The sequence below is a fragment of the Gracilinanus agilis genome, chromosome 4 (assembly GCF_016433145.1).
Source record: "Gracilinanus agilis isolate LMUSP501 chromosome 4, AgileGrace, whole genome shotgun sequence".
Lineage (NCBI taxonomy): Eukaryota > Metazoa > Chordata > Mammalia > Didelphimorphia > Didelphidae > Gracilinanus > Gracilinanus agilis.
In genome coordinates this window covers 134,720,558-134,743,943 of record NC_058133.1, presented here as the reverse complement: position 1 = coordinate 134,743,943, position 23,386 = coordinate 134,720,558, and the positions used below count along the sequence as shown (strand labels likewise).

At 38.1% G+C, this 23,386-nt stretch overlaps 1 protein-coding gene across 1 annotated transcript in view; it reads left to right on the top strand.

Annotated features, from left to right (window-relative positions):
• ENAH (ENAH actin regulator) overlaps window positions 1–23,386 on the top strand; it is a 186,883-nt gene that overhangs the window by 888 nt on the left and 162,609 nt on the right. The window lies entirely within an intron of this gene.

The following is a 23,386-nucleotide window of genomic DNA, read 5'->3' as shown; positions in this document are numbered from 1 at the left end:
CTTAGTTACTGTGTCTATCCACAAAATATGGATAATAAACACCTATCTCCCAGACCTGCAAAGAGAGTCAGTATACTTAGTAAAGTATACTTAGATATTTGTAAAGTATACTTCACAAACCTTAAAGTGCTATTGTTATTATTATTTGTGGTCTTTGGCCACATCAGATACCCATATTGCACATTAAACATTGTTGTGGAAAGGAGCTTTTCTATTCACACATGAGCAAATTCTGCTTTAGAGATTACCCTGGAGTTTTATTCTAAAGTGGGACCAAAATCAGAAGTTGAGTCCTCCTGGTCAATTGCCCCAGTTCTTTTATTTATTTTTTTAACTCTTACCTTTTGTCTTAGAAAACATGCAAGTATGGTTCCAAGGCAAAAGAGTGGTAAGGGCTAGACAATTGGGGTTAAGTGATTTGCCCAGGGTCACACAACTAAGAAGCATCTGAAGCAGGGGTGGGCAACTTTTTTTGGCCGTGAGAGCCATAAATGCCACATTTTTAAAAATGTAATTTCATGAGAGCCATACAGTGCTCACAGTGCACTCCTGTAACAGTGCCTGAAAAAAAATTGACTTTATGGCTCCTGCAGAAAGAACCATACATTGCCAACCCCTGATCTGAAGGCACATTTGAACCCAGGACCTCCCCTCTCTAGGGCTGGCATTCATTCCTCCCAAAGCCTTCCTCAGAGTACTTTTTCCCCACCCCCCAATCCTTCCCACCCTGCTCCCCGGTGGCCCACTCCTCATTTTAGTCTCCTTTTGTAGGTAGTCTTCATCCATTAATTTGTAAACTCCTTGAGGGCAAGGACTGTCTTTCTTTTTCTTAAGTCAACCTGAAGAAACAAAGAACCACCAAAGCACTTATAAAAGACTAGGGAGATGAAGCTCTTATGGCCCACCACCACCCAGGGCCAACACACACCCCATAGAACCACCTAGCTCTGAGACTGGGAATACTGACTCCAGGAAAAACAAGATTGGGAATTATCCACTGAACTGTAGAATTTTGGGTCTTTTATATATTTTAGGGAGTAAATGAAAGGAAGGATAACTGATTGACTTACATAGAGGCTAGGGAAAGAGGTTGTAACTTAGAGGCTAGAATACCTGGGAGCAGCCTAGATACCATAAGAGAACTGAAGAAGACAAAAAAAAGGATCTTTAAGATTTGATTATATCTGCTAATCCTCTAGGGTGATCAATGGGCACTTAAATGTTTATTTTCCCATCTTGGACAAACCTACCTAATCCTATCTAGGGTGACTCTAGATGTTGTCTAGACTCTAGACTCTAGACAATGTTGTCATTTACTTGTTTTGTATCCTAGGTACTGAGCATTTCACCTAGTAGGTGCTTAATGAATGTTTTGTTGTTGTTCAATCCTATGGTTTCTTCAAGAGCCCATTTGGGGTTTTCTTAGCAGAAATAATGGTATGGTTTGCCATTTCCTTCTTTAGCTCATTTTACAGATGAGGAATCTGAGGGAAACAAGTTAAAAGCCTTGCCCTGGGTCACACAGCTAGTAAATGTCTGAGGTCACATTTGAACTCAGGAAGATGAGTCTTCCAGACTCTTACTCTAGCATTCTGTCTATCTACTATTCGCCTAGCTGCTCTAACAAATGTTAATTGAATTAAAAAAACAAAACAAAACAAAACAAAAAAAAAACCCAAACCCTTTGAATCAATTCTATTTATTGGTTTTAAGGCAGAAAGGTGGTATGGGTTAGGCATGGGGGGTAAGTGATCCGCCCAGTCACGTAGCTAGGCAGTATCTGAGGTCAGATTTGAGCTCAGGACCTCCCTTCTCCACGACTGCCTCTCTATCCACTGAGTCTCATGTCAATTGAATTAAAAAAAAATTCTAATTGAATTTAATTTAAAAAAACAACAACCCTCTTGGACTAAACCCAGATCTTTGTGAGCCCAGAGCCCCTTCGGGGATCCTGGTTTGTGGAATATATCTGTATACTTCTATATTCCATCCTCCAACAGGGCTTTGGCTCTTTAATGTTTATCATAGTGCCTGGCACATAGTAGGCAACTTGAAAAATGCTTGTTCTCTCATTTGTAGTTGGATCATCAACATCCAAAATGTATAGAATTTGCAGCTGCGTCTTGCACATAAGAATTCCCAAATCACAGACATGTTACTTAGGAATTCCAGGATTCTGAAGCCCCTTCCAGTTGGTCACCTGGCTTTCTTGTTCTCTTTCCTTCAAATTCAAGGCAAGCTCCACAAAAATGTGCCCTTCAAATATTGGAGCTCTACCACTGCAGGAGAATGGGCTAACCTAAACACCAGCCCAGAGCTGCTTCTTGGCTGACCAACTGACTCTCCTTGCTTTTATGTGTGAGGGAGCTTATCCTGACTGCCTCTGAGAAGGGGAGAAATGGATACCTTTGTGAGGGCTATTGAAAGCATCTGCTGCCTTTCTGACCCCGAAGATTTATCTGTTTTCTCCTTCTGATTGTATTAACAGTGTCAGGAAAAAGGAACAGATTGTGAGAGGAGCATATCGAATGCAGAATGGTGGAGGATCTCTGAGTGAGGAAACATTAGGATGCAGAGACTTATGTCCTAAGGCTCATAATTGACACTAGACAATTTCCAGGGTGGATTCTTGTGGAATTTGGGCCACAATTCACTTCTGGGGTATATAATAGCATTAAATTTGTTTTGGTTTTCTCCAGAAGATAGAGATAGAAGTGATGGGAGAAAGATGCAAAGGGGAAATTTAAGTTTGCTATAAGGAACACTTCCTAATCAATTAGAGTCTCCAAGAGTGAAATTGTCTGTCTTGGAAGTTAAAAGGCTGGACATTTTCCAGAAAAGGCTGATGACAATTATTGGATAGGCTTTGGAGCAAATTCTTTTTCAATAGGGGTTGGATTAGATAGATGCTGAGGGCCCTTCATAGAATCATAGATTTAGAGGTGGAAGGGATGGTAGAGCTCATTTAATCTAGGTGGGGTAGTAGATAGTGGACTGGACCTGGAATCAGAAAGATCTGAGTTCAAATTTGACCTCAGATATTGACTGGCTATATGACTCCAGGCAAGTCATTTAACTGATGTTTGCTTCAGTTTCCTCATCTGTAAAATGGGGATAATAATAGCAACTACCTCCCAGGGTTGTTGTGAAGATCAAATGATATAAAAAAGTGCTTATCACACTACCTGTCACAAAGCAAGTCCTGTAAGTTGTAGCTATTACTATGAGTCTAACCACCTCATTTTATAGATGAGACAATTGAGGGACATAGAGATTTACCAAAGGTCACACAGATATCAGACAGCAGTCAGAATGCATAGTTTTAATTCTCCTATTGGTCAAATTGAATAGTTGAATGTTATAAGTCTAGCAGCATAGAAAGTATGTGATATAATGATATATAACATCTGAAGGCCATTTTTCAACAAACACATGGGTACAAGATATGAACAGTTGGAAAGAAAATTGCCAATTAGAAACGGTCATAAGAAGAATACTTCAGATTCTAAATAAGAGAATTACAAATTAAAATAATTATACGATTTTACCTCATATCCATAAATTAACAAATATGATAAAACTCAGAAAATGCCAATGTTGGAAGGATTATGGAGAGTCAGGAACACTCTGGAATTTTTTTTTCCCTTTTAATAAAACTTCCTTTTGCTGTATAATTTCATCATGCTTACAAGTCATGGACACTGTGGCATTTTACTAACAAAGAATTGTATGGGAAAAACAGTGAAAAGAATGTCATCAGAGATGTGTGAATAGAAAAGAAGGTGGGCTGGTCATGCAGGGAGCATAAGGAATAACCATTGGGCTGCTGGCATGCTCTATTGGCATCCACATAATGCCAAGAAATCTAGAGGAAGCAGAGCTGTAACTAGTAATTTCAGAAATTCAGGCAAAGGCAGGTATCCAGGGTTGGCTTCATAAAATACTTCTGCAAATAAATTAAAAAAAACAAAACAACACAAATTCATTTTGGGAAAGGAAGGCCCAATGACTTAAGAACCAATAAGGAGAGAGCTCTTAGAGCCATTTATTGCCCTTTAGTGAAGAGAAAGATATTTTGGGACACCAACTCCTTTGTGAACAAGGACCCCAGGATATGAACAGACAGCACTTAGGGAAATTGGGCAGCTCCTGCTGGGCAGAATTTTAACTTAGCAAGCAAGAATGAGATGGTAGGCCATCTAGGAACTTCTTTTTAAACTAATTGTTCTTTAAAAAAAAACCTAATTATTGTTGGCAACTAGGATGACAGTGCCTTTTAAATAACGGTGCCCTGGGACAAAGTTCTTGGTAATCCTGCCCTAACTGTGGTTCTGAGAGGAACTCCCTGTCCCTAGCCTTAGCATGCTAGTTGGAACTTCCATAGAGGATTTGCAGATAGACTTGGCTAAGAAGTCAGATAAGAAATGAGAATATGAATACCTTGCAATTTGCACCATTGGAAGGAGTGCCCAAATTGATGGCTTCACACATTGTCAAAGTGTGCTTGTAAGTGGAAGTTGTTGCCTACCTATTGGACTATGTAGTAGAAAGATGTTCCCCAAGTTTTCTGGGTGAATGGTCAAGATGAATAAAGCGTCAAAACCTCCCCAAATAGAACTTCTGCCCTTAGTGCCATGGACCACTCTGACAAAGGTTATTGGGGAAAATTGTGGTCATTACATTTAAGTTATGTCTTTGGGTTTACAAAGTCCTATACATGCATGATTTCACTTAATTGTCATAACAACACAATGAGGCAAGTAGTGCAAATGGTATTATTATCTCCTTTTATGGCTAAAGAATCTGAGGCTCAAGAGGTTAAAGGAATTGCCTAAGTGGCAAAGCTTTGTTGAGCCCAAGTCTGTGGAGTCTAAGTCCTGTATTCTTCTATAGCAGGGGTGCCAAACTCAGATAGAAATTGGGCAGGTAAGCCATGACTGAAGAATTTCTGTGGGCACCATATTGACTTTGAAAACCACATAGTCTACCGTATTTTTATTTATTTTGTTACATATTTCCAATTATATTTTAAATCGGATTCATGCAATGGGGACTGTTGCATTCTTTTATACACTGGTTTCATTTATGTGGCAAAGTACTTTGACAGCTTCTAAGGAAAGACAGACATGCTATATTTGCACAAAGAGTAAGTTAGTAGGCATGAACACTGGAATACTAAAAATCTCATGAGGATAAACAAGAGAGATGACTACTCTTGTCCTTCCTTTCTTTCCTTTCTAGTCTCCTTACACATTACTCTCCTTACACTCACTGTTCTGACCCACTTACTATTCCTGCCTCAGTTCCTTGAGCCACCATCCCCTCCTCCCCTTTTCATCTCTAATTCTGGAGTCTTTGCCTTGGCTGCCCCTTCCATGTTTGGAATATTCTTCCTCCTCCCCTCTGCCTCTTGTAATCCTTGATTTCCTTTAAGATACAACTGAGGGATCAGCAAGGTGACTCAGTGGACTGAGAGCCAGAGAGCCTGGGTTAAAATCTGTCTACAGACACTTGCTAGCTGTATGACCTTGGGCAAATCACTTAATCCCCCCCACTTTCTAGCCCTTACCATTCTGGAAGGTAAAGGTATAAAAAATAAAACACAGTGAAGAACCATTTTCTTAATGAATTACTCAGGAGTTAATTTATTCCTTCCCCAAACTACCTCTTATTTACTCTGTATAAATTATGTATATACTTATATTTGTACATATTGTCTCCCCAATTAGAATATAAGTCCCTTGTGAATAGAGATTGCTTAGCACAGTGCTGACTCATAGTAAATACTTAATAAATACTTACTGATTGATTATTAAAAATTTAAGAGATGTTCCCAAATACCAAAAATGGGGTTTCTTATTTCTACTGATTATGCTGAAGTTAACTTCTTCACATATAAAATGAGTAATAATAATACCTAGCATTTATATAGCATGCAAAGGATTCTATAGTGCCTTTCAAATATTATCTCATTTTATCCTCATATCAATCCTGGGAGGCAGGTGCTTTTATTATCTTCATGTTATAGGTGAAGAAATGGAGGCAGATAGAGGTTAAGTGAATTGCCCAAGTCACCCAGCTGTTCTCCTCAAAAAGAAGTAGTGGTGCCTGATGAAGTAAGGACAATCATATGCTTTGAGAGCATCAAATAAAAATACTATGATGAATGATGTGGTCTGGGCTGATTGTTCAGATAATTATTGATTAGCTTTCCTATTAACCTCAGGGATATGTTACTAAACTTTGAATTTTGACATATAAACAGCTATACAGTGGAATAAAGATATGAAGAAAACATGAATTAGAACTTATCCAGGTTGCCACAATTAATAGAAATTTCCAACCAGAAGAAACAGGGCCGTATGAAAGGAATATTACTAGAATCTAGGTTTTGAAAATTCACCTGAAGTGAAAGCAGCTTTAAAGATAAAAAAATTGTGTCTGACTAAAATGTTAGTCCTATTCAACTTTATCATTAATTAAAGCTCCTTTTGGTTAAAAAAAAATAAACTTAAGAAGTATACATTTTAGGTACATCTTGGGTACAATGCATATATCTTAGGTACACTAATGGCTAGTGATGTCACCTTTCTCCTTCCATGTGGTCTGTTAGAAAATAATTGCTTATTCCCTTACCCTTCCATTCTCCTCTAAGAAAATGCTTCAAAGGCATCATAGAAACCACAATGTCTATTTTGATATTGACTTATATTCTTCACTGCGTTTACAGTAAAAGAATTCAGTGCATGAAAGAAAAATGAGCTAATGGCTAGATCTTATAAAATAAGTTTTGAATTAAAATTATTAAAATTTAGAGCTGGAAAGGCTCTTAAAGCTTATACTTATATTACTTCTCTGTCTAGTTCCTAATCAATCAATCAATCTACAAACATTTATTTATTTGTTTGTTTTTTAAACCCTTACCTTCCGTCTTAGATTGGCTCCAAGGCAGAAGAGTGGTAAGGGCTAGGCAATGGGGGTCAAGTGACTTGCCCAGGGTCACACAGCTTGGAAGTGTCTGGGGTCAAATTTGAACCCAGGACCTCCCATCTCTGGGCCTGACTCTCAATCCACTGATCCTCCCAGCTGCCCCCTATAAACATTTATTAAGCACCTACTGTGCTCTAGGCATTATTAGGCAATGGGGATACAGACATAAAAGAACTATCCTTCCATCAAGGAGTTTCATTCTATAGGGGGAGATATGGTATACATGTAGAAATATATACAATGTAAGTATATATACAGTAAGGTAATTTGTAAGAGAAGCACTAGCCAGAAGAATTGAAGAACAACCTTATGTAGATGGTGGCAATAGCATTGAGCTCTGAAGGAAACTAGGGATTCTGAAAGGCTGAGGGAAAGAATTCCAGTCTTGAGAGATAGCCAGCTTGAGCTTGTAGATGAGAATGATGGAACAGGGCTGGAGGAATGGTAGAGAGAGAAGATTGGAGTGTCTTGGCTGAAAAACATTAAGACCAGTTTGATTGGGCTAAAAAGTATAAGGGGAGTAATATAGAGAGACTAAAAGGTAAACAATACTTTGACTCTTCTTTAGAAATGGCCAAATTTGTAGTGTAATATTTGTGAATTGTTTAATCAATGAATAGTCTTTATTTTTTTCATTTTTTATTGTCATGTAAAACATACTTCCATTTTGGTCATTGTTGTAAGAACAAAGTCATGCATAACCAAAACCCCCAAATAAAACCAAAAATACACTTATGTGAAAGACCTCTCCAAAAGTTCTTTTTCTGGAGGTGGATAGCATTCCCCATCATAAGTCTTTTGGGATTGCCCCAAATCATTGCATTTCTGAGAGTAGCCAAGTTTTCACAGATAATCAGCGTACAATTTTGCTGTTATTGTGTACAATGTTCTCCTAGTTCTACTTATTTTGCTCTGCACCAGTTCCTGCAGATCTTTCCAGCTTTTTCTGAAATCATCTTGCTTATTATTTCTTACAATATAATAGTACTCCATTACCAACATATACCATGATTTGTTCAGTTATTCCCCAACTAATATACATACCCTCGATTTCCAATTCTTTGCCACCACAAAAAGAGCAGCTATAAATATTTTTGTACAAGTAGGTCCTTTCCTCCTTTTTATTATCTCTTTAGTAGCTCTTTGGATATAGTTCCAAATTACCCTCCAGAATGGTTAGATCAGTTCATAACTCCATCAACAATGTACTAGTGTCCCAATTTTGCCACATCCCTTCCAACATTTATCATTTTCCTTTACTGCTATATTGGCCAATCTGATAGGCAGAAGGTAGTACCCCAGAGTTGTTTTAACTTGCATCTCTCTAATCAACATGATTTAGGACTTTTTTTTTCACATGATTATTGATAGTTTTGATTTCTTCACCTCAAAATTGCTTGTTCATATCGTTTGATCATTTGTCAATTGGGGAATGGCTTGGATTCTTACAAATTTGACTTAGTTCTTTATAAATTTGATAAATTAGATCTTTATCAGAGACATTTGTTATAATATATTTTCCCCCAGTTTATTTTCTTCCTACTAATCTTGACTAGATTAGTTTTGTTTGTACAAAAACTTTTTAATTTAATATAATCAAAATAATTCATTTTATATCTTACAATATACTCTCTCTCTCTAGTTTAGTCATAAATTCTTCCCTTCTCCAAAGATCTGCCAGATAAACTATTCTGTGTTCCCCTAATTTAGTTATGGTATCACTCTTTATATCAGAGACATTTGTTATAATATATTTTTCCCCAGTTTATTTTTTCCCTACTCTTGGTGCTGGAACCTATTGGTAATACATAGAAACACTGATGATTTATATGGATTTATTTTGTATCCTACAATTTTACTAAAGTTATTAATTATTTCAACTAGTTTTTTTAGTTGATTCTCTACCATTCTTTAAGTAAACCAAGATATCACCTACAAAGAGATGAATGGTCTTTAAATGGGAAACACCATTTTATATATGTTATATTTTATATTACATTATGCTTTATTATGTTTTAAAACCTTTACTAGCGTGTATTCATTACAAGGCAGAATAGAAGTAAAAGCTAAGCAATGGGGATTAACTAACTTGCCCAGGGTAACACAACTAGGAAGTGTCTGAGGTCATATTTGAACCCAGGACCTCTTGCCTCAGGACCTGGCCTTCCATATACTGAGCCACCTTGCTGCCTCTTATTTTTTTAACCTGTACTTTCTATCTTAGTAACAGCTCTAAGACAGAAAGGCAAGGGCCACACCAAAAGGGTTGACTTGCCTAGGATCCCACAGCTAGGAAATGTCTGAGGCCATATTTGAATCCAAGTCCTCCCAACTCCAGGCCTGGCTCTTTATCTACTGTGCCACTTAGCTGCCCCACAGCATTTATTTTTGTATGGGATTATGGTACATGTATAATCTATGTCTGAACTATGCCATTCCAATGTCATTTAGGACTTTTTGATCTTCATACAACTGCAATCAGCATAGAGCTAAGAAAAGAAAGAGAAACTAGGGTGGGGGGGATAACTAAATTAACTAAATAAATCATAATTTGTAAAAAAGAAAAATGACGAAACTGAAGGAAAATCCAAACCACAGGCACATATCTGTATATTCCTATCTACAGCTAAGGTTGTAAGATGGATAACAAAAATATGCCATCTTGAATCCCACTGGATGGTCCAGTTTCAGGACCATTCCCCCCTCCCCCCCTTGGGGATATGGGCAAAATTGACAATGAGAAAATAACAAAGAAAGTAGCACATAGAGAGGACTAGTAGCAGGCAGAGCAATCCTGTCCAACCCCAACACCCCACCTCCCCCTGCTCTTTACTCCTACTCATGGAAACCCTAATTTCTAAAGGGAAAACCTTCCTTAGGTGAGAAGGGAGGCTCTTCCTGCTCTCCTCAGAACGGATTTCCAGACTGCTGAGGAGCATTAGTCATGCATTCTCCTCAAGCCCATAAATGGAGGATGACCTACACTGGTGCTATCAGACTGACTCAAACGGGGTATATTCAGAGAGAAACCTCAGAGCTAGACTGACAACACTCCTGCAGCTAATCGATCTTAAACAGAAGCACAGTTTGTTTCATTTTATGCCTGGTTGCACACTGCTAACAGACATTTGGAGACTGGCTCTTGATGACTGTATACAGCAAGGTCATGGAGGGAGAGAGAACTCAAATGCATCTGAATATTAGTGAGAGAGAAGGTGGAGGATTACTTACTGAGCATGGGAACTAAGGTTTGCAAGAGACAAAACAGGGTGTGAGGCTTCTGTCAAGAGCTAAAAGAGTGCTGATCTCAGACCATATCTGATTCACAAAGTCAGAACGAATTCTCAGCCGGAGAACATCTTTGATTTTGCTATTTCAACACTCATACTCATAACCTGAAAAGAGAGTGCATTTTTCTCCTGTGACATGCCTTTTGTGATCAAAGGTGTTCTCTGAATTTCCCCACCTTTCCCTTTTTCTTTGGTTATTATATCTAAGATGAATGAGATACAATCAAAAAGTGAGAAAGGTATACTTAGGCATAATGCTTTGTATACAATCAGTGCTTAAGAAAGGCTTTTTAATGAAATAATAAGAAATAACCCAAATAAGAAATTAAGAAAATTTAAGAAAAGCATATTTAAGAAAATTGAGAAATTTTAAGAAAATTTACCATATATAATGATGATAATAGTTAGTGTTTATATCAAGCTTTAAAGTCTATGAAGCACTTTATCAACATTTTATCTTCATAATGAGCCTCTGAGATAGGTGCTGTTATTTATATGATTTTACAGTTGTAGCCTTTACTAGAAGTCTTCAAGCAAAGGCTAGAGGATCACTTTGGTATATGTTGTACCAAGATCTCAGCAAATAGAAGTGACTTGCCCAGGGTCACACAAGCTAGTAAAAATAAATGTCTGAGGCTGGATTTGAAGACAGCTCTTCTTGACTACAGCATGCCAGACTCTGCATTATAGCATATCCATCCATCTATCTATCTATCTATTATATGTATAATAGATGATAATAATATATCTATAATTATATCTATATCTATATCTATATAGTCTACTAGGACATGACCCTGAGCTGTCAAGCATGATGCTATCCAAAAGGAAGGATTAAGTTGTGAGCAGTCAAAATTTTTGGCTGTTTCATTTGCATAAAATGTAAGGATTAAGGATAACCATTAATACTTCAAACCCTTACCCATTTAACTCTACTTGATTACTTTTCTTAAGCAAGAAGTGGGTTAGAAATAATATGGGAAATAGGTTTTGAACAATGATACATGTAAAACCCAGTGGAATTGCTTGTTGGATGGGGGGGGGGGGAAGGGAAAGAACATGAATCATGTAATCATGTAAAAAAATTTCAAATCAATCAATTAAACAAACAAATAAATAAACAACTAACTAAATAAATAAATAAAGAAGAGGGTTAGACAATCTCATGAGAAGAGTTTTGCTCCTCCCTTGGATTTGAAGGTGAGAGAATCACTCCTCAGAAAATTTCCACTTCTTTTGGTCCTGTACCAAGGACCTTTGGAACAAAAACTCTGAAGTTTTCCTTACATTGATATGAATGGACTTGTCAGGCACATGGGGCTTTTTTTTTTTTTTAACCTCTATTTTCTGTCTTAGTAGCAACTCTAAAAGAGATGGGCAAGGGCTAGGGAAATGGGGTTAAGTGACTTGTCCAGGGTTACATAGCAAGGAAATATCTGACTTCTTTATGATCTCCCAGACCTTGCTAAGAAAACCCACAAACTATATGGAGACAATGCTGTTGGATCACTTATCTGTAGACTTTCACCACATCTCAGAGTTATACAGGTGGGATGGAATATTAGAGTCCTGATTAAAGTCACAGGAAGCTCCATTCGGATCCTACCTCTGATGCTTAGATACCTAGATGACCTTGAGCAAGTCATTTTATCTGGATCTGCTTTCTCATCTTTAAAATGAGAGGCATGGGCTGAGATCCTTGGAATAAAAATTCTTGGTACAACATAGACCCAAAATGCTCATCCAGCAGTTGCTTGAAGGCTAACCCATTTGAAATGCTTTTTACATTATGTGGAACACTATGCAGACCCAAGTTATCTGTTGTAATCTTTAATCATGGCTCTTCCACTATCTCATCCTGTAACTACTACTGTGACCATTGTATTTTAGCGCTGCCATTTGTAATAGTGTAGCAATGACATTGATTTCATTCATCCAGTTAGTATTTATCAGTTGCCCACTATGTGCCAGATACTGTGTTATTTGCTGGGGGAGATAAAAATGAAAGTCCTTGCCCTCCACATGTTTATGCTCTATTAGGGGGAACAGCATGTACACATATAAGTATGTTTAAAGAATATACAAAATAAATACAAAGTGATTTTGGGGGAGTGACTAGCAATGGGGTGGTAGATCAGGATTTGTGACTCAAAAGGGTACTGTAAGCTAGTAAGAGAAAAACCATTTATTCGGCAATTACTATGTGTTAGAAACTGTTGAAAAGATTAATAATATCTCAGGGGCTCTCTGATCCTTTGATAAAAGGTATTAGAGATGACTTGGGGTTAGGAATTGCTATAATTTAAGTCAAAAGCCAACAAGCATTTAAAGTAATCATTTTCTATGTGCCAGGCAAGGAGCTAAGCACCAGGGATACAAAGACAAAAAACAGGTTCCTGATCTCTCAAGGAACTCAAATTCCAGTGAGGGTGACAATACATAAATGATTATATACTGTGTAAATAGTACATAACACTTAAGGCAGGGCAGCTAGGTGGCACAGTGGATAGAGTACTAGGGCTAGAGTCAGGAAGACTCATCTTCCTGAGTTCAGATCTGGTCTCAGATACTTACTAGCTATGTGACCGTGGTCAAGTCACTCAACTCTGTTTACTTCAGTTTCCTCTTCTGTAAAAATGAGGTGGAGATGGAAATGGCAAACCACTCCAGTATCTCTGTCAAGAAAACTTCAAATGGGGTTATAAAGGATTGAACAGGACTAAATAACAACAACAAACACTTAAAGCACCTGAACTAAGTACAAAGACAACACTGGTGCTTTGCCAAGAGCATCAGGGACATCTTGACTTATGCTGATAGGAAAGGACAGGTCCCAGCATGAACTACAACTCAGTACTCTCTGTAGAGATTTGAAGTCAATGAAGCCCTTCTGGTTAATAACTGTTATTGATAAAGAAGAGCTATTCCAGACTACATGTGATCAGTGGGTCTGTCATTTGTTTATGTTTGCTGCCATTTGTGAGTTTAACTTCTCTCTTTTTTTCTAAATAACCTTTACCTTCTGTCTTAGATTCCATACTGTTACCAGCTCCAAGGCAGAAGAGTGAAGGATTAATTGACTTGTCCAGGGTCACACAGCTAAGGAGTATCTGAGACCTCATTTGAACTCAGGTCTTCCCAACTCCAGGTCTGGCTCACTAGAGTCATCTAGCTGCCCTCTGATTCTGCTTTAAACTATCACCCTGTTTTCTGACAAAATCTCCAAACTTCTGAGCTGAGACTAGAATCATGGTTGTCCCTCCATTTCAGATTACTGTACTGCACTTAAGATAAATCTAGCAGCAACTAGTATTTTCTATCATTTATTTTTTTAAAAATTCCCTTTTCTAGACCACATTAGGGCTATAACTTGTCTTGAGTTGCAGTGAATTTGCATAACTGGATTTGCTTCTGTACATTTTAAAATAGAAAGACAAACTCAAGTCTGCCAGGTGACCTCCACTCAGTTAAAACTCAACTGCTGTTTGCTTCCTCCTGGAGCCTTCACCTATCTTTATAAGGCATTGATTTCAGGCCAAGAAAATTTGGATGACTGAGATTTTAAGTCTCATATGAACACGCTGTTAAAAAAAATCCTCTCAGCACAATGGTGAGATAATGCAATTTCAATTGGCTGCGTTATTCTTATTCGATTCTTGCCCTAAACGGTTCTATAGTGTTTCTGGGATCTGTTACACAGCTACCGTGGTTTACCCGGAGTTGGCAGCTTTTCACGCGGATGAAGTCATCTCTATACATAGTTTGCATATCAGCTTGTTAAATTGGTAAACCACATTGGGATTCTTCAGGCTAGAAAGGAGCCATGCAAACAGTGATCACTACCACACTTTGCATTTATTTTAGTGCTTTCATTCTAGAGGAAAGTAACATGCACCGTGGTGGCCAGACGGTGGACTGGAGCAGTATGTCAATTTGTGTCTCTCGCCTGCTAATAGGGTAGCAACAGGAGATAACCCGCAGCATAAGCACAGAGAATAGAATCTTAGCAAAATGATTTTAAAGGCCCGCTGCTCCCTCCAGGAGAGCATCATACAGGGAATCCCTGGCTCCCGGTGACAACAGGGACCAGATTCCCAAATTGTTTAATTACACCAGCTCCTTCAAGGACGCGAGGAGAGAAGGGGACTCTTTTATCTAAATTTCTGCCACTACATCTCCGAGTCTGGGGTTTCTCTCCAAGGGATGGACCAGCTAAGGGTGGAGTGGGGTGAAATATCTCCTTTCCACTCCTCCTTTGGGGAGACCCCAGGGCTGGGGTTAAACTAAGAGCCTCCCTCCTCCTTCCGATCAGTTTTCCCGGGGTCTCCCGAAGAGGATTCTTGGGCTGGGCAGCCTCGGGGGCTATTCCTCCCCCCCACCCAATTAAATAAAGATGACGTCGAAGAGGAGGGAGGAATCCTACCGGGATGGGTTGGGATAGCAACAAAGAGTCTTTAATAATCCAGCGCAGTCTTTTCCCTTTCCCCAAGTCTCAATGCCCCTCCCCACTCTCGCTGCAGGGGAGGTGGGGAGGGAAAGGAAAGACTGGGCTGGCGGGGGTAAGAGGAGTGGTCTGGGGAGAAGGAGGTGGGGGGGGGGAACGACGCTCTCCCACCAGCCCTAGCCCTCTCCTCCCCGTCCTCCCCCCACCTCCCCAGCCGCCTCTCGGCGCTAGCCCTCCTCCCCCGGGTAGGGCTGGCGCGTGCGTGCTCCTTCGCCTCGCGCCCCGCCCCCTCCTCGGGCTCCTCGCGGCGGCGATCCTGATCCTCCTCCTCCTCCTCCTGCTGCTGCCGGTTGCACACGGCCTCGGTGGCGGCGGGCGCGACAGCGGGAGCGGGAATTGCGCGTGAGCCTTCCTTGCTTGCCTGCAGCGGTGTCCTCTTCAGACCGGCTTCCCCGGCGGCGGCGCGAGGCCAGCGGGCTCGAGGGTCCCCCGCGCCGAGGCAGAGAAGGAGGAGGAGAAGGAAGAGGAGTCCCCGAGGAGGAGGAGGAGAAAGAGAAAGAGGAGAAGAAGGGAGGCGGCGGTTGCCGCCGGGGGGACCGGCGCCCCCCTGTCCGCTTCTTCGCCCTCCCCCTTTCCTAGTCTGTCTCTCTCTTTCTCTTGCTCTCACTCTCTCTCACACAGACACACACATACACACATACACACACGCGCGCACATTCACTCAGACACACGCGCACTCACACTCACTTGCATTCCCGACCGGCCGGCAGGCGGGCGCCTCGGCTTTGTGCACCGAGCGAGGATGGTGTAGCTTCCCCCGCAGCAGCGCCAGAGCCCCGCCGACCCGGACGCTGCCGGTCTCTTCTCCCGAGCAGGGCTCCCGCCCCACCCCGCTCCGTCCTCGCCCTCCCTCTTCCTCCGGCCGGGGAAGCCTCCGCACCGCCCGGCACCATGAGGTGAGGGGAGCCCCGGGGGGGTCGAGGGGGGCTCGCGCCTCGCGCCGTCAGCACCCCCACCAGGCTGCTCCCTGGGTTCTCCTGCCTCCCCCCCCCCCGCCCCTACTCCTTCCTAGGGGCTTCTCTGGCTCTCCACCTTTCTTTCTATAGCCTTGCCCCCCCTGGGCCGTCTTTCCCCCATCCTTTCCATGCCCCCTCCCCCCGCTCCCTTCCCCCATTTTTCTTTATGCTCCTCTCGCTTTTCCCTTCTTGTATCCCCCTCCCTTCCTTATCCTTTATCCCCTAAACCGAGGAGGGGGTGGAGAGACTCGGGGAGGGAAGAGAGTAGGCTCTATGGTGGTGGTCTTACGCGGTCGATGGGAGAGAAAACAGTTTTGTGGGATTTTTTCCACGGTGTGTAAATAACACTTTTGGTTTAAAAGACGTGCATTTTTATTAGTATTAAGTTTGATAAAGGTTTAAAATTCAAAGGGAGTAATTTGAGAAAAAGCAGTGGCTGGGGTATAAAGGTATAAGATCCAAAGGTGAAATTGCAAAATTGGGGGAGGGGGATTATTGTTCATTTTTCTTTTGAGGCTCCTTCCTTTCTTTTACAAAAAAAAAAATAAATCGTTACAATGCCTGTATATTTGTGGAGACTTGGGGTGGTGTGTATCGGTTTGTTTCTCAAACCGGTTTTCTCCCCTTTCTCTGTGTCAGCTAGTGTTGCATTGCAGCAGCTGCTTTCCCCCCCTTTCCTCTTTATGTGTAATCAATAAAATACAAGCCAAATTATCCTATCACCGCCAATTGAAGGAATTAAATATACAGTTTTTAAAAAAAGATTTAAGTCTTTAGTGGCAAAAAATGAAGCATGATGGGGTGGTGTTTTTCCTTTCTATTTCTCCAATTGTTTGGGAGAATAAACCATGATGTGGAGTCTCATTCATTGGAGGAAATTTTTTTTTTTTAAAGCCATTTCTAAGCCTGTTTTGTGTCCATAAACACCTCATTTCGGATTGGTGCAAGACTTCGTGAGAATTGTGACATGATAGAATGCTGATCTATTCTGCGTTATCATAATCTTTATTGGTCTTTTAGGTTAAATAATTGGGGATAAAGTAAATTACTTCTTTCCTTTCTCCTGGAAGAGATTGTATTACATTTGGTTGGATTTGAATATCCTTTTGTGTTAAAGATTAATGGCTAACATTTGCCAAGACCTTTTTATAAAGTAATACAAGGAGATTCACATGATATAATCTGAAAATTTGTAAAAATTGTCTAGTCACTGGATTTCCCCCTAAATTTAAGTAGTTTCCAGTTTAAACTTAAGTTTTCATGTTTTGTTCCCCCCCCCAACCCCCAATAGTTCTTGACTTCTGTGGCTTTTTCTTTTCACATTGATGGCTTATAGAAATCAACCTACAATTATTTGTGCTTCGGTTTCTCTACCCCTCCTCTAGTTATATAGCTGTATTTCACAACGTCTTTAAAAAATTCTTTGCCCATCTTCCCTTTTAATTTCCAGTTGCTGTGATATATATATATATATATATATATGGAGCTTTATTGAAAACCTTGACATTTTGTTAAGTGATTTTATATTAATTTATAGGTGTCCTTGTGTGAACACTCAATCTGTATATTGAAATAACTTGTTTCTGGTATTGGTTTCTGCAATCATGCTATAAAAATCAATACTATAAAGAATTGTGCATGAGAGGGAGGGAGAGTTTGAGTTGTTTTAAGTCTGAAGTTGATTTAACTTCAAATTTTATTTTATTAACTATTAAAAGATCTTAAATCCAGTAAGTGGGAAAAACGTAGTTTTTAAAAATAGCAATATTAAGTTTTTTGAATGCACAGAAGATAGTCCATATAGTTTTAATTCTGGTGTAGATAAATTTTTGTGCTTACTTCATAAGCATCCCTTATAAAAAGTAACTTAACTTCTAATCTATAATTTTTTGAATGAGAGAGCCAGCTATTGCCTGGATATTTTACAGTAACATCTCAGGTAAATGGTACAAGGGATATTGAAAATTCTTGTCATTCTCCAGTCAGTCTAGATAGATTGAGTAACTTTAAATAGCTGCCCTTTAGTAATTTAAGAAATAGAATAAAAATGAGTTCCAGCTTTTCCCTTTGAACCACTGGAAAGAGGATTATTTGGTTTGTTGTCATTTACAAGTTAGGTGTACATCTGGATGCATTTTTTAATATACCAATGAAACTTTGGAAAACCTAATTGGATAGAAAACTGAGTCTGTGTTGAGCCTTAATAATGAATGCATTGCGGGAGGCTTTGGGTGGATTTGATCCTACTGTGAGTGACAGTTATGCCAACATTTGACTTTGTTTCAAAATGCTGCTTAAGTACTCTAGTACTACATGGCGTGTTTTTAAGCCTATGAATAGCTGATAATGCAACTATTGCAGTATCAGAGCAGTTAAGTATATTTTTAAAATAGTGGTGTTGTGGGATTATGCTAATATTGAAAAGTGTGTCCAGAAATAGGTGTACTTGACCAGGAAGTACCATTTACATCAGTCAGAACTTTGAAGAGAAAATAAAGTAAATCTATTGGAGTTTAAGGATTTATGACATGATATACTGGATGACTTCCATTTGAGAAATACCACAATCAGTATTATCTTTATGTGGGAAGAGCATTGTGTGATGGTTTACATATATGAAATGATCAGAAAACCACTTTGTAAATATAAAATCTCATACATAAAATTGTTAAATATAATTTATTTTTTGAAGATAATTAATTTTTATCTTAAACTGATATAATTGGATTAAAAAAAGGACAGTTATAAAGGGCTCATATTTGTCCATGTCATTTGGACTAACTGCTTGATTCTGAAACCAAACTATATATTATTACCATTATATTGGTGGTTCTGCTGTAGTTTTATATTTATATATTTGTGGGTATAAGTTTTGTTAACAATCATAAGATACTTTGACAATTAATATATACTCCCATTTTCATAGATAAGAAAATGAAACACAATTCTCTTATCAGCTGATTTTTTTCTCCTTTAATAAAGGTTATAATCATGAATTCATTGTTTAATCATTGAAAATGTTTTCTGAAAAAGCTACATAGTCTAACATCACTAGCAATTTAGATTCTGTCAAAACTCTTAAGGGATATGTTGCTACTGTATGTTTAAAACTAGCTGGAATTTTGTTTTATCATTGTATGGAAGGAGAGGAAGAAAGTCTAGGTTAATAGTAAAAATTTTTGAGCCTTTGAGATTACAGGTGAGATTTGGATAATTCCTACTTGTGAACATGAGCCAGCTATGACATTGTATATGACAAAATAGCTAACATTTGTCAAACTCTTTTGGGTGCTTGTGACTGTGGCAAATTACACAGGAATTCCTTGTGATTTTTTTTTTTTAATAAAGGGCATGTATTGTATTGTGGTAGACACACATACAGATGGCAACAAACATTTACTAGCACCTACCATGTACAGAATTTTGAGTTAGGCACTGTGGGAGTTAAAAGTTTAGTCCTAGATTTGAAGTTAGAGGATATGGGTGTAGGTCCTGACTCTGACACAAACTATGACTTAAGTCATATCCCTGTGAGCTTCAGTTTCTTCATCTGAAAAATGAGGAAGTTGGACTACAAAGCCTAGCAATGAACACCTATCCTGGAGGAATTTGCAGTTTAGCAAGGGAAAAAGACAGTAACTCAGGTATCAAAATGTTACATGACAAGTTTATTAGAGTTAGAAAATAAAATGGTAACAAGTTGAGGAACCATCTGAGAAGAAAGATAAGTAATTTTTTGTTTAACACCTAACACTTCAAAAGAAAGCTGGAAACATAAAACTTTATTCTGTTGCCTGTATAGGTTCCTTTTAGCCCTGGTATTGTGATAAATGGGTAATTTGAAAGAAAATAGTGACAATATTTTGACATATCTAATAAAACCACAATTTTGCCCTTTTTGGGGTTTCCTCAATATTAAAAACAATACAAAGCTCTAAAATCTATTAGTTAATCAGATATTTACTGTATTAAATGCCTATGCCCCAGACACTACTAGAAGATGTCAGTAACCATTTATTAAGGACTTCCTATTTCAAGGCAGCTAAGGTGAAGTGGGTAGGTCATTTGATCTGGAGTCAAGAGGACACTAGGCATTTAACATTTATTTGCCTCTATTTCCTTAATAGTATAATGTGGATAGCAACAGCACCTACCTTGAAGGATTGTTATGAGGATCAGATAAGAAATTTATAAAGTGCTTAACATAGTACCTGACACATTGTTGGTACTACATAAGTGCTTATGCCTTTCTTCCCTCTATGTGCTAGGAACTGTGCTAACCACTAATATGACCAAAATAGTTAAATGACAACAAAACAAACAAGAAATAGTCTCTTCCCTCAAGGAGCTTAAGTTCCATTGGGAAAGCTGTCATGAACAAATAAAAATATTTACAAAATAAATAATACTGTAACTTTTTGGAAATTTCTCCTAGTAGCTTTTGGGGATTGGGGAGGCCTTAGATAGTAAATGATGTTTATGCAGAACATTGAAGAAAAATTCTGGGCATAGTTTTTGCAAAGGTCTAAGATGGGAGATGGAAACAGCCTTCATGAAGAACATCATGAAGGCATTTTGATTATATTGAAAAGTATAGGAAGGAGAATCATGTATAATAATATTGTAAAAGATAGATTAGAGCTGTCTTGTGATAATCTTTAAATGCCAAACAAGAGTTTGTACTTGAGTCTAGAAGGGATAATGAGCTATTTGAGTTTATTGAGGAAGAGTAGCATGACCATATTTGTATTTTAAGAATATCATTTTGACAAGTGAGTGGAGAGGATGGATGGGAGAGGGGAAAAAAAGATGGAGCAGGGAAACCAGTTGGGAGGATATTAGAACCTTTCAGCCTGTGAGCTAATAAGCAGGCCTAGAACTTTGATGGGGGCCTAGAATGCTGGCCATGTAAGTGGAGGGTAAGTGCTGGATAGGAAAGATGTGAAGAGAAAATCAACAAGACTTTATAATTTAGTCTGACAAAATGTGAAACATATGCACAAAAATTACTATTCCTCTTCCCAACCATCAAATTTTGTGACATCTTAAGTTTTAAATCATTCAACACATTTATTAACCACTTACTCTTAGGCATTGTGCTAAATTGAAGATACAAAGAAAAAACATTTTGGTTTATGTGAGATGTTGCTGCCATTGACTTTCATAGGATATATATGAAATAGGTTCTCTAGGTTAAATACCATAAAGAATTTAGTGTTTTTAAATAGAAAATAGTACTTTTTTGTTTAAGGCATTTCCCACGCACGTCTCTTGAATGTCATGTGTTTTTTATTTTATTAATACAATTTATTACATTTACTGATCCTTAATTGTTGAACTCTCCTCACATTTCTAGCAGCTTAATATATGCTTATTGACTGATAAACCACTAGGGTTATTTTGAATAATTTAAATATATTGCTATACCCTCATCTATAATTTATTTCATATTTTCATCGATATTAGTGATATAGGCATATAGTTTTCTTTACATTATCTTCCTGTTTAGAGTTCCTTCCTGTTTTTGTCTTGGAACAGTTTGGTTAAGGTATCTTCTTTCTCTATATTTGGGAACAAATGTTATTATTTAGGAGTTAATACTATTAAAAATCAAGAATCCAATCTAATTTCTATGCTGTAATGCCAAGCAGATTATTGAATGCATTTTTTAAAAGGTTCCTATCAGGAAAGGGAAGGCTCTTTAAAATGTTAACAGCATTGCTTCAAACTGTAGGCCTGTGGCAAGATATCTTGCTCAAATTTCATTCTGAGAGTTGGTAGTACACTATTTTATTTTTTCTCTGGTGTGCCTTAGTTTCCAAGCTCTTTCCTTTTTCCTTTTCTTATTGCCCCATATTAGGTCTACCCTAATAACCATTGCCTTCCTTAACCTTAATGGTACTACTTATTTAAGGAGCCTGCAATTTGTGGTCAATTTAGGAATAGAGATTATTAAATTGTACATTTATTTGTTAAAATTAAATTCCGTTTGAGCAGCACTGCTTTGATACTTTGTTGTCATTGGAATGATTTTTCTGAGATTTTTTTGTTGTGAATATCTCAAACTCCCCTCACCTTTTAGTAGAATTTCAGGCAAATCTAACCCCTTCTCATTTTCAAAATGGGAATACAAATATTTTATTGGCCAGTTTAGCCTTTAAAATATTATTATATTGTAAATAAGCTTCATTACTTAATCTGTACAGTACATGACAAACCAATTTTTGAGGTCTGAGAAGTGTTTGGATTTGAAACCCATCTTCCTTTTAACCTCATTGGCACTAAATCTAGTTTATAAATTAATTTCTATAGATATCATATAGTTTAGCCCCATGTGAAGCCCCACTTTTCGGGACTAGTTCCTTTCCTCTATGATTTTCCAGCTTATTTTTTATATTTGTTTGTATGAGATTGATATCTGCATCACTGATATCTGCAATGAAAGGATATTTGTATGTTGTTCCTGATTCTGCTTGCTTCACTGCATCAGTTCATGTAACTTTTCTTAAGTTACCATAAGTTATTACAGAAGTAGTATCTTGTCCCTCATAATGTAAATGCCCTGAAGCAGAAGCTGTTTTTTGCTTTTTCTTTGTATCTTTACTGCTTAGTATAGTGTTTGATGCTTAACAATTTTTTCCATGCTGATATCAAATTATTAATGACTACTTTTTGGAATATCACTTTTTGAGTTTTATAATTTTCTTAATTCTTTATAGTCATTTTTTTCTATGTCACAGTACTCTGTTCTTTATGTTTATATATCAGTTCTTTTAGCCATCTTCCATTTGGACAACTACTTTGCTTTAAGTTCTACACCTCAAAAAATGCTCCTGTGCATATTTTCACATATATTGGACTTTTTCTGTTTTTGTCCTCTTTCATTTACAAGTTTTAGCTCTAGCCTCTTTAGGTTGCTTTTTAGTCCCCCATCAAAGTACTGTAGGGTGATTGAATCAATTCATAGATCCATTAACAATGTTTTATTAGCATGCTTATCTTCTCATTGTTCATTTCCCTCTTTTGTTATTTTTCCCCCCAATTTGCTAAGTGTTAAGGTGAACACCTGAGTTACTTGATTTGGAGGTACTATCTTTTATACAGTTCATTTTTTTTGAATTTACAGTTCATTTTTTTGTAATTGCTGATATCCTTCATCTAATTATCCATTGAGAATAGCTGTTTTTTGAAAAAAAAATCATTGGTAAATTTTATTTTTACATAGCAAATATTTTCCAGAAGCACTTAAACAAATCCCTTTATAAAGTATATTCCCTGAGAAAACTGCTTGGGTACGAATGTATGAACAGAAAGAAGTCCTATACTCATTAACTTGGGTAGTATGGTACAAAGATTGACTGATTAATGTTGTTAGTATGGGACAAAGATAGACTGTTTGATCAGTGTTTTGTTCATGTTTTATTTCCATTGAGCAGTCGTTATGAATATTGTTCTTTTGGCTTTGCTTTCCTTGTTTCTCTCATCATTCAAGACTTCAGTGTTTCTCTGAATTGTTATTTTTATAATGCAGCAATAGTGCATTCATATACTAAGATTCTTCCGTGGTTCCACAATTATTCACAAAATTGGTTATGTGGTTTTTTGGTTTTTTTTTTGCCAATCTGAAGGAACCTCAGTAGTCGACT